We start from the raw sequence: 12,534 nt of genomic DNA on the forward strand, positions 1-12,534 counted from the left end.
TACATTTTCATTCAGTGGGTGCTATGTTGATCATTCCTGCGAGGTCTTTGCTTTTTTCCCCACTGCATATAATATTAATTATAATAATTAACATAATTTACAAGTGGTTTTGTATGACCACAATATTGTTGCACTCCAACTGGATGACTAAGTGGCCCATGTTTGTGCCTTTGATATTTTCAGGGTAGCAGAATAGAGATGACAAGGGTTACTCCAAGTTGTGCTCTAGAGTTAGACATTCAAACATTAGTACACAGGCACATTATGTACCAAGTCTTGCGAATGTACAAAATATTGATATATTATGCATTCTCTTACTGAGAGGCAATGCAAGGATTAAAAAAAAAAAGAGCATAAAAACTGAACTAAGGCACCCTATCTACTTCATCTATCTATTTTCCATTCCTGTATGACTTATACAAGACACGGCACACAGACTAGAAAACCTATATATAAGGAATTGGCATAGCCCCACTGCAAACCAATAATAACTGAAATAGCCCATCTTATGTGACCTCTTTTTACAAAAAACTACATGATTTTTCTGTAATTTCTTATAATAATTTGGCATGATTCACAATTGGTTTCATGCCATAGGACAAGGTAGGCAAATAAGGCTAAGATTTGGTTAAAAAAAAAAGAGAAAGGGCATAGTCGTATAATACACCTAAACACCCTGCTGACTTTACTGACAAAGGCACTTCAGTCAGATACCTGCTCTACTGTTGACCTCTGTCCTGTTTTATCTGTGTTAATCATTAGCCAATTAGCACTGATTCACTTCCCAATGCACCTTAAGCATTGCTGAAACTGCACATCAAACAACTCATCTGCTCAATGTTGAACTATCAACTGAGCATAAAATGAAAGAACTTAGCGAGTAGCACAGCTTGGAAGTTAAAGAGGTATGGTGAAAAGGCAAAACTGTCAGACAATCTACACTGTATTGGCAAATATGTGGCCAAGAAAGGTAAAGTGAAAATTTAATATGGTGAGAGAACCAAATGAAGATTATTTTTCGCAGATTCAGTATTAATAGTAACTGAAGGAAACTACTCTTGTTTATTGTGTTGCCTTGCTGAAGAGATGTATAGGTCCCGGAAAGCCAGTACGTAAGGAGAAATAATAGAAGTATCTGACTGCTCTTTGATTCTCTCACACAAACACACACATATATATATATATATATATATATATATTTACATACATCCATATACATATATACATGCGCACGCACACATATGTACACACCTATACACATACATATATACACACACACACACACACACACACACACACAGTACATGTCTCACAGGTATACAGTACTGTGGGCAGTATGACTGCCTTACACATCTTCAGCTTTGTGGACAGTTGACGCCTCTCCTTTCCCATCCTATCTCCCCCAACCGTCCAAATGCAGAGCTTTCCTTAACGATGCGTGTCCACCTCATCGTCAATGTTTGTTTGTTTTTTTCTCTCTCTCAATAGTAGGTAGTTCGACTTGGCTATATCCTTGGAGCTGTTTGTTGAGTGTTTATGACATTTTCCCAAAAAAGTGTGCCAAAGTGAGGATCTTTTTGTACATGGAAAGTTTTGGGGCGATACATCAAGTGGGGGCTAAGAAAAGGGGGAGGGGTCAAACAAAGTGTTTTTCCCATTTTAATTCCCATAGGGATTTTGAACACGACTACAGCCTGAACCGCTGGACGGAATTACACCAAATTTGTCAGAAAGCTAGCTTTTGCTTCAGTAATCACGCTTTATTTGGTGTCTAGTTTCAGTGTTATTAAAGGAAACATATTTGAATACCTACAGGCGTGGATCCTCCTCAGATCATTTCAGCACAATCTTGAGTCGAGGGTGTGCTAATGCAATAATACTTCTAAGCAGTCCATGATGCTCTTTTTGAATGTAATTTCTATATTTTTACAAACCTTTTTTTTTGTACGTCAAGAAATTTTTCAGCACTGTGCGGGCATACTATTGTTTTCTCCAACAATTGTCAGATGAAGAGATGAGACAATGTGTGGCCTCATTTGTGTGTGCTGCTGTACGCTCACGGGCGACTATGTTCTTTTAAATGTATTGAGTTCTAGTTGAAAGGCCGAATAATTAATTTTAAAATGTGTAGGCCTCTTGATTTCTAGTTTAGTTTTATTGTATTTGTGATTTATGAGCTGGTTTTTACAATGTGCTTATTAACGTTGTTTGTATCATCTATTTGTGGACTTTTAAGGTTGTATACTCTACAGCCGAACAAAGATGTATACATATATATATATACATACACACCCACAGATATTCACAAACATATACGCACATATATATATACATACACACTCACAGATATTCACAAACATATACGCACATATATACATAAAAATAGCCACATCTACACACACATATATATATATATACACACACACCTATGTATACTAACTTATACAAATATACACACACATTTATATACACATATACATAAACACACACATACACATGCATATACACACACACATATATACATATACACACACATATATACATATGCACACACATACACACATATAAACACACATACACATGCATATAATAACACACATACATATATAAACAAATATACATATACAAACACACACATATATACACAGACACGTACACATATATATATATATACATATATACACACATACATATACACACGTGTGTGTGTGTGTATACATATATATAATAATATATATGTATATATATATGGAAAATGTCACTTACCCAGTGTATATCTGTTGTTCGTGGCATGTCGTGCGGCAGATTCACATGCTGTGCATATATCGCCATCTAGTGTTGGGCTCTGAGTGTTACAAGTTATTTTTCTTCATAGAAGTATTTTTTCGATGAGTCAGAGCATTGAGTGACTCCTCCCCTCGTAATAGTGCGCAGGGGCATCGACTACTTTGTTAGATTGTTTTCCCGCAGGAGGGTGAAGTAAGGAGCAAAGAACTGTGTGTGTGTATATATATATATATATATATATATATATATATATATATATATATATATATATAAAAGAAAATGTCCATGCAATGTATATACATATTTATATGATTAAGTACCACAATGACTACAGGCTCCCGGGGAGGAGGGAGGGCACATGTGAATCTGCAGCACTACATGCCAAAAACAGATGTACACTTGGTAAGTGACATTTTCCATTCAATGGCATGTGTAGCTACAGATACACATGCTGTGCATAGACTAAAAGCAGTTATCCTCCAAAGTAAGTGGTGGTTAGCCCGAAAGGAGTTGAAGTTGTTTGAAATAGTGTTTTTAGCACTGCTTGGCATATGTCTGCCATTGGTATATTGGTATATTCCCTAAGAATGCTATCTAGGCACCCTTTTTTGTAGTACAATGTGCTTTTGGAGTTACTAATAGATGCCTTTTCGCTTTGAAGTAGCGTGTTTGAATACATTTTACAATCCATCTAGCTAATCCTTGTTTTGAAATAGGATTACCTTTATGAGATTGTTGGAAAGCAACAAAGTTGTTTAGTTTTTCTAAAGTCCTTTGTTCTGTCTATATAATACATTAGAGCTCTTTTGAGATCAAGAGTGTGGAGAGCTCTTTCAGCACTACAGTCTGGCTGTGGAAAGAAGACTGGCAATCCCATTGACTGATTAATGTGAAAAGGTGAAACCACTTTAGGCAAAAATGTTAGATTTGTCTTAAATACTACTTTGTGTTTGTGTACCTGGAAGAAAGGTTCTTCTAAAGTAAATGCTTGAATTTCACTTACCCTTCTTAATGAAGTGATTGCTACCAAGAAAGCAACCTTCCATGTTAGAAATTGAATAGCATAAGAGTACATAGGTTTGAATAGGAAACCCATAAGTCTTGTGAGCACAATATTAAGATTCCACACAGGAGCTGGTGGAACTCCAAGTGGAATAATTTAAGCCCTTCCATAAATGCTTTTGTGACAGGAACTCTAAACAGAGAGGTATGTTGTCTATTTTGTAGGTAGGCTGATATTGCTGTTAAATGAATTTTAATTGAGTAAAAGGCAAGATTTGCTTTTTGTAAATAAAGCAAACAACATACAATATCCTGTACTGATGCTTTAAGTGTATCGATATTTGTAGGTTGGCAGTAATATATGAAACGTTTCCATTTATTTGCGTAGCACTGCCTGGTTGTTGGTTTATGTGCCTGTTTTAGAATGTGCATACATTTTAATGGAAGCTGTAGGTATCCAAATTCTATGACCTCAGGAGCCAAATCACCAAGTTGAGCACATTGGGTTTGGGATGCTTGATTTGACCCCTGTTTTGAGTTAACAGGTCTGGTCTGTTTGGAAGCTTGTGATGTGGTACTACTGACAGATCTAGCAGTGTTGTGTACCAGTGTTGACGTGTCCACATGGGAGCTATGAGTATCATGGTGAGGAAGTGTGACACATCTTGTTGACCAGAAATGGAATTAACGGGAGAGGGGGAAAAGCAGAAGCAAATATCCCTGACTAGTTGATCCATAGAGCATTGCCCTTGGATTAAGGGTGTGGGTAGCTGGATGCAAATTTTTGGCATTTTGCGTTTTCGCTTGTTGCAAAAAGGCCTATGTTTGGTATCACCCACATTTGAAAGTAATATTGAATTACTTGTGGGTGAATCTCCCATTCATGTATTTGTTGCTGTGTCCTGCTTAGAAGGTTCGCTACCTGGTTGTGTATTCCTGGGTTGTATTCCGCTAGAAGGTGAATGTGATTGTGAATTGCCCATTTCCATATTGTTTGAGCTAGAACGGACAATTCAGATGAGTGTGCCCTCCCCCCCGTTTTTTCAGATAATACATTGTTGTCATGTTGTATGTCCTTTTTAAGACTATTTTGTGTATGATCTGTGGCTGAAATGTTTTGATGGCTAAGAACACTGCTATTAATTCCAAGGGGTTTATGTGATATGTTTGTTTGGATTGAATCTCATTCCCCTTGTATTGTCAGATTGTTGAGATGGGCTCCCCAACATGTAATTGATGCATCTGCTGTGAGTATGGTCTGTGGCACATGGTCCTGAAATGGCCTCCCTTTTGCTAAGTTGTTGTGATTCCACCATTGCAGAGATTTGTAAGTCTGGCGGTCTAACAACACTAGATCCTGTGTGCCTGAGACCATTGTTGCGAGAGACACTGTTGCAGTGGTCTCATGTGTTAACGTGCATTTGGGACTATTGCTATGCATGATCCCATTATTCCCAATAGTTTAATGACAAATCTTACTGTATACGTTTGATTGGCCTGCAACTGGGATATGAGTGAGTGGAAGGCTTGTATCTGTTGTGGATTTGGGTAGGCTAATGCTGATTGAGTATTCAGAATTGCGCCTAGATAAGGTTGAATTTGTGCTGGATGAATATGTGATTTCTGGTAGTTGATTGTGAACCCTAATCTTTGTAGGGTATCTATTGTGTATTGTGTGTGTTTTTGGCATTCTAGAATGGTGCTGGATTTTATTAACCAATCGCCTAGATAGGGGAAGACATTTATGTGTTGCCTTCTGAGGTATGCTGCTACTACAGCTAGACATTTTGTGAACACTCTTGGTGCTGTTGTTACCCCAAAGGGTAGTAACTTGAATTGACAGTGATTGCCTCCAATTACGAACCTTAGATATTTGCTGGGTGTATAGGAATGTGGAAGTAAGCATCCCTTAGGTCTAACGCTGTCATGTAATCTTGTTTTTGTAGCAAGGGAATGACATCCTGTAGAGTGACCATGCGAAAATGCTCTGACAGGATATATAACTTTAGAGGCCTGAGATTGTGAATGGGTCTGAGAGTGCCATCCTTTTTTGGTATAAGGAAGTATAGGGAATATACTCCTGTTCCTTGATGTGAGATGGGAACTATTTCTATTGCCTCCTTGAGTAGTAGAGATTGTACGTCTTGTTTTAGTGAATTGATTGTTCTGGAGAGAGTCTGTGAGAATGAGGTGAAATGCTAGGTGGAGCGGAGATGAACTCTAGGCAATAACCACTGCGGATAATTGAGAGTACCCATTGATCTGTGGTAATTTTTTGCCAGTGAGAATGGAATTGTTGCAGTCTTTCTTCCACAGGAGATGTATGACACTGTGGAATGTTTGGGAAGTCATTGTTTTGTGGATGTGGAAGCACCCTTTGAGGCTGGGAATTTACCTTTGGCCCTGAAATGTTGTCCCCTGTAAGAGCCTCTGAATGACCCCCTTCAGTAATAATGCTGGCTCGCTTTGGATGGAAGGTGGAAGCCTCTGTCGTTTGGGTTGTAAAACCTCCCCTAAATTGTGGTTTTCGAAAGGGACCCCGAAATGGTGTGGTATAAAGAGCTCCCATGGCTTTTTCTGTGTCAGAGTCTTTTTGAGTTTTTCTATGGTTGTGTCCACCTCTGGTCCAAAAAGCTGTTGTTTGTTAAACGGTAAATTAAGGACCTGAGGACCTCAACCATGCATGTCGTCTAATAGTGATGCTGGCATTAATCCCTCTAGCAGTCAGCTGCATCTAAAGCAGACCTAATTTGGTTATTTGTGATGGCCTGACCTTCTACAATTTGCTGTGCCCGCTTTTGGTGTTCTTTTGGTAGGTATTGCAAGAATTCTTTCATCTCATCCCAATGTGCCCTGTCATATCTTGCTAACAGGGCCTGGGAATTGGCATAATGCCATTGGTTGGCTGTTTATGTTGCCACCCTTTTCCCTGCCGCATCCAATTTATAGCTTTCTTTGTCAGGGGGAGGTATCCCCAGAAGACTGACTATTGGTGCGCTTCCTGGTGGCACTGACCACAATAGAATCTGCTGGTAATTGTTGTGAGATGTAAATTGGGTCTGTTGGTGCAGGCTTATATTTTTGGTCAATCCTTGATGTTAGAATCCGAGCTTTAACTGTTTTTTTTAATATCTCATCTGCATGCTTAAGCATACCAGGAAGCATTGGTAAACACTGGTATTGCTTGTGAGTTGAGGACAGGGTATTAAAAAGGAAATCATCCTCTAAAGTTTCTGCATACACTTGTATTTCAGGGTATGCAACTGCTCTGGATACAACTTGGTTATATGCTGTACTATCCTCTGGTGGAGATGGTCTGGTAGGATCCAGATCCAGATCGTTAGATGGGCTAGGGTCCAAATCGTACATATACCACGGGACTATAGTGTAACTGGAATCACCCCTTTCTTCTTCTTGTGAAGAAGTGTGAGAATGTTATGGTGAAGGTGGTGGAGTCAGAGGTTGTGGTGAAAAGGAAAGATGCGGTGAATGTGGTGGAGAAAGCTCAAGAGGTTGCAGCTTTTCCTTCTTCCTGTAAATTTTTGAAGGTGGTGGGGCAGTATCCAGAGTCTCCTGAAATGCTAATTTCCTTTTAGTCTGTGGAGGCGGAGAAGTAATAATTTTTCCAGTCTCTTCCTGGATTTGGATCCTCCTTTGCTTGCTATCCATAACCTCCAAAATGGGTTGAATGTCTGATTCCTCCATTTGATGTTCAGAAGAATGTTTTGTGCACTTAGGAGGAACGTTCACTAAATGTTTTGTGCACATGCCTCATTCAAGCTGAAATCCCGGTTTCCTCTGTATATGATGCTTGTTTCAGCTCTGAAACTGGACAGAGATGTTTCGGATCCGAAGCTGTTAGCTGAGGTTTCAGGTCCAAAGCAGAGAGTACTTTTTTCAGATCCGATGATGTTGGGCGTCAACTCGGTTCAGAGGTGGAAACGTTTATTTTTCGGCTCGACCCCGACACCGAAACAGGCATGGTAACCTGTTGAAGGAGTGCTTTGGCCTTTTTCAGAGACTAACCCAAGGGTTGGTCGACGATTCGTTTTTTCCAGGTGGAATCATGGCTTAACAGCAGTGCTGTACCCAAGGCCTTGCCTGATTTTTTAAACGTTGGTGTTGGGGCAGGTGTACTCATGCACTGCGCCACTGCTATTGGCAGGCTGTCATCGTCTGAACCCTGCTCGGAGTCTGAGTCTGGAATTGAAACTGCTGTTTGTGCCTGCTCCTCTTCAAGGGTGTCGGTGGTGGACTCTGAGTTTGGACGCCATCTCCAGTCTTCTTGCCCTTCGATTTTGTAATGTTTTCTTTGATCGAAAAGACCAGCACGCCTCACAGCTTTCTTCTCGATGTTCCGGAGAAAGACAGAGATTACAGACCAAGTGCTGGTCGGTGTATGGAAATGTGGCGTGGCACCGAGGACAGAATCGGAATGGAGTCCGATCCATTAGTCTATGATGCAGTAGGGCCGACAAGAACCAAAAAGGGCGCAAGTGCCCGAAAGGGTGTTTCCTAGGTCCCAACTGTACTATCGGATCAATTGCAGAAAGAAACCACATTTGAAACAATACCGACGGTATAAGAAAAGTTTGGAAGATTAGAGAATTTCCGAACCGAAAATCCCAGAGCGAGAGGGAACACGTCCGAACCCGATGGCGGAAAGAAAACAGTCTAACAAAGGAGTCGATGCCCATGCACACTATCACCGAGAGGAGGAGTCACTTGATCCTGTGACTCGAAAAAAGACTTGTAACACTCCAAGCCCAAAACTAGATGGTGATATATGCACAGCATGTGTATCTGCAGCTATACATGCCATCAGACATATATATATACACACACACACACATATATCAGATATTTTTTAATTCGATTTCCTAACGATAACATCCCTGTAACCTTTGATGGGTGGGTGGGAGGGAGGGGGAGGGAGGGAGGGAGGGAGAGAGAGAGAGAGAGAGAGAGAGAGAGAGAGAGAGAGAGAGAGAGAGAGGGGGGAGAGAAGAGGAGTAGAAAGGAGAGGAGGAGGAGAGAGAGAGAGACAGGTGTGTGTGATTAAATGTCAAAGAACGAGTAGCTGGTGGGTAAAAAAACCCTGTCTCACTTTATACAAAAATATGTGGAAAAACTGTTTTCACACTGCTGTGTATCTTCTCCATTGCCGTTTTCAGGAAGTACTGCTGTATAAACGCATGTCTGCTTTTCTAGTTTCCGCCCCTCAGACACCAGCAAAGAGCCTGTTGGCAGGGTGATGCATTTTGTTTAAGGTGAGGATACTGGATCTTTGAACAGGCAACTGCCTAGAGTGAAATAGTTGCTGCCACCCACCAAGCTATCCCCTGCTCTGATAATGGTTGCCCTTTCTGAGGTAACCGAATGGCAACCAACATAACTTCTTTGTTCTGTATTTGTAGAGCTTGAAGTATTTTATGACATCCAAAGCACTTTCGACTGTGTTAGTGGAGTTCTGAAAAACAGATCTCTAAGATCACAGGCTTACTGGGATGAAAATCCTTGGCCTGGCATTTGTTTGCAAAATAACTCTCTCCAAAAGAATAAGAAGGGTGCTTGTGTTGTAAAAACCTGAATTTCACTTACTTTTTTAACTGATGTTAATGCCAGACGAAAAACAATTTTCGAGGAAAGGTGTTCCAATTGAGCTTCGAGGACAGGTTCAACACCAATTTTTACCAACTGTAATAAAACAGTATATGTTTGCCACAACTCCGCTAAGCATCCTACAAGATGAAAATCCTCTTATCTCCTTAATGATTCTATTAGTTCAGAGGTGAGCTGCTCCTTAATAGAGGTGTCCTGCACAACTACAAGTGACAACTGCTGAAGGTGCAACAGAATTTGATGTGATAAAGCAGTCAGTAGATAAAGATTTTGTTTTCTGCCTCAGACATAAAACATTGTTACATTTTGCTTTATGGGTATTGTTGGTGGAAGCAGCTGTGCCCTGATACAATGTGTTTTTACAGACCTGATGGTGGAGAAATCTCCTTGTGCTCAAAAGCAATGCTGACAAACTCAGTAAAGCTGGACAGGGTTGCAGGACTTTGTCTTTGTAATGGTTCAGGAAGTCTGCTACAGGTGATAAAAATGATATGTAGAACTTCTGTGAGAATATACATATCCTTGAAGGTCTAGGCATGACACAGCTATCATAAATATTCGCAAGAATCATTCCTTCCAGCAAAGCACTCTTCGGGGAAGGGAAGTGGCAGAAAACTGTAGGCAAAGGTCCCTAACCATATTATAAAATATGCATTCCCCCCGACAACACAAGTAATGAATGCCTGCTGGCTTAATAATGGCATTTTGGGTTCAGGCTGGTTGCACAAAGATCTATGTTCAGCCTGTCACTGCATTGAAACTCTTTATCTGGATTTTGTATGTTCAATTCCTATTAGTGGCATTCCCTAGAGGATTTTCTGAGGGAGTCTGCTCACTCATTGTCTTCTGCTGTTTAGTGTTCTGCTAAAAGAGCTTTTTAATAAAGAACACACATGTTCTACATGACTTGTGAGTCTACCGAGAGAAGTCTTAACCTTGCACCTCCTAGAATGTTGATATAAAAAAAATCAGTGTAGTGTTGTCAAATAAGTATGGAGGAATGTCTTATTTTGGAAAGGAAGACTGGACGGCCTAGCATTTAACTCTAGAACGTTTATATGTACACGTGCTTACAACTATTTGTCACTGGTGACCAGGTCTTGCAGGTACACACCGTTTTTAGTTCGAGCTTAGGCAGCGAATGTGCTGTCTCTCAAGACATGCTGTAATCTACTCTGTGGGCTTTCACCAAGCCTGTAGCTTTTCATTAGTTGCTTAGTGTTCCTTGATAAATTCCTTTATTTTCATTGGTGAAACGTTGCTATTTGTCCCACCTTTGGGTGTGTTTTTCCCTTTCATGGAAACTGTCCCGTTACATGTCCCAGCCATTCTTTTGTTTATTTATTGTTTGGCCAGCGCACTCGTTTTTTAATTGAATTGCGACTGCTCCAGCGCAAATTGCTGTTTTTTCATCTGATCCTGTATGTGTTCACGATGGGAGGAGATTAACTATCAACCATTGCCGAAGTAGGATCAGCATTTGTAATTTTGTTCCCGTTCCATAAAAGTTTCTATTTGCCATCATTTAATTGTATTTCTTATGCTCAGCATGCTTTTTTTGTAAGCACAGGTAGAGCCAATGCCAAGACTCGAACCCAGTTCCCCAGACTCAAAGTCGGCAGCTCTGTATGTTGAGCCACATCGCTAACTTGAAAAGCACACTTGTTGTGATGCAGTATTCATTTTGGATGCCTTTTTCGTTTAAATTTGAATCACAATGCTGTCATTTGCCAAGTTTCCATGGAGCGCATGAGACTTTTCAGCCGCGCCCCGCCCCACCTCACCCGTGTGCCTGGTGCTTCCGTCCGACCCTCACCCCTCCCACCACACTACTTATTAGCCTTTTTATTCCCTTTCGCGATTACAGCACAACATAGTAGGCTTGCGGTGGGAGATTGGCTGTTTCTGACGATTGAACACTAGCGGTTACATAAAGGGCAGATTCTGTTCCTGCGGAAAGAATGGAGGAACCTGACCCAGCCAATTGAGGTACCTCAGGAGCAAGAGGGTGGGATATTGTGCTGCAGAGGTGCAAGATATGGGTGTGCTGTTGCATAGAGCAGGACAAGCCCACACTCAAATAGACATTTTGATTTACTGCACAAGGAAGTGAAAATAATTCACAGGCTGTCTTTCCATTAGTGCGCAGACTCCTTAGATAGACACAAATCAGTCAAAAGGCTCATCTCTCACTATCTTATTTTATTACCCCTCAGCCCAGTGAGCCTAGAAGAACTATTTTTGGTTAACAATTTCTTTAAAGGAGTTCGTAAAGTCATAACTTTGTGTTTTCCTCTTCTTTCCTGTACACCTCCATTTAAAGGAATATAATGGGATGTCCTCATCTTGTGAGAGAAATGCGAAGGGCTGTGGCAATTGGTCAAACAAGGCAAAGATGGTCCCACGTGACATAGCCAGCACACCTGCCTTTTTTGGGGTGGGATCAGACACAAGTCCATTTTGCTTAGAAAATAAAAAAAAACACAAGTTGGGCCGACCTAATGTAAAAGGCGCATTAATAGAAAACCATAAAAGAGCCACAATTTTTCAGGTGTTATACTGCATATGAAGATCGTGCCACCGGTTCACTGGACTGCAAGCACACATGACTGACCCGTTCCCCGGCCTGGCCAGCTAAAAGTGAATGTGTTTTGCCTGCCTGTGACACTGGTAAGCCATTGCCTGTGCTGATTTTTGTTATCAACCTACACAGCTTCCTTCCTGGGCGCTAAAATTCTTTGCTCGGCTCCGGCTTGGCTCTCCCTGCAAATGTGTTGATTCGCCCACCTCTAGCGGGCAGGCACTCACACAGTCCTTCCACCCATCCACAAGCACACACGTGCACCTACTCAGTCACAAGCACATATGCACACACACACACACTCACACGGTTCCATTCAGACTGGCACACATACTGAACACGAATGCATTCACAAGCAGACATGCACACACGTACTCACATCCAACTATTCACAAGCACCTACGCATGCATGTACTCATACCCACCCAATCACAAGCACATCCACACAGACACTTGCATACACCCATTCACAGCACCTGCATGAAAACAGGCATATGTTCATACATACACACACACCCAAACATTCCATAAGCCACTTACCA

The 12,534-nt window shown here is 41.0% G+C and overlaps 1 protein-coding gene across 2 annotated transcripts in view; it reads right to left on the reverse strand.

Annotated features, from left to right (window-relative positions):
* The window catches only part of RELA (RELA proto-oncogene, NF-kB subunit), a 405,457-nt gene that overhangs the window by 138,708 nt on the left and 254,215 nt on the right, over nucleotides 1–12,534 (reverse strand). The window lies entirely within an intron of this gene.

The sequence above is a fragment of the Pleurodeles waltl genome, chromosome 9 (assembly GCF_031143425.1).
Source record: "Pleurodeles waltl isolate 20211129_DDA chromosome 9, aPleWal1.hap1.20221129, whole genome shotgun sequence".
Classification (NCBI taxonomy): Eukaryota; Metazoa; Chordata; class Amphibia; order Caudata; family Salamandridae; genus Pleurodeles; species Pleurodeles waltl.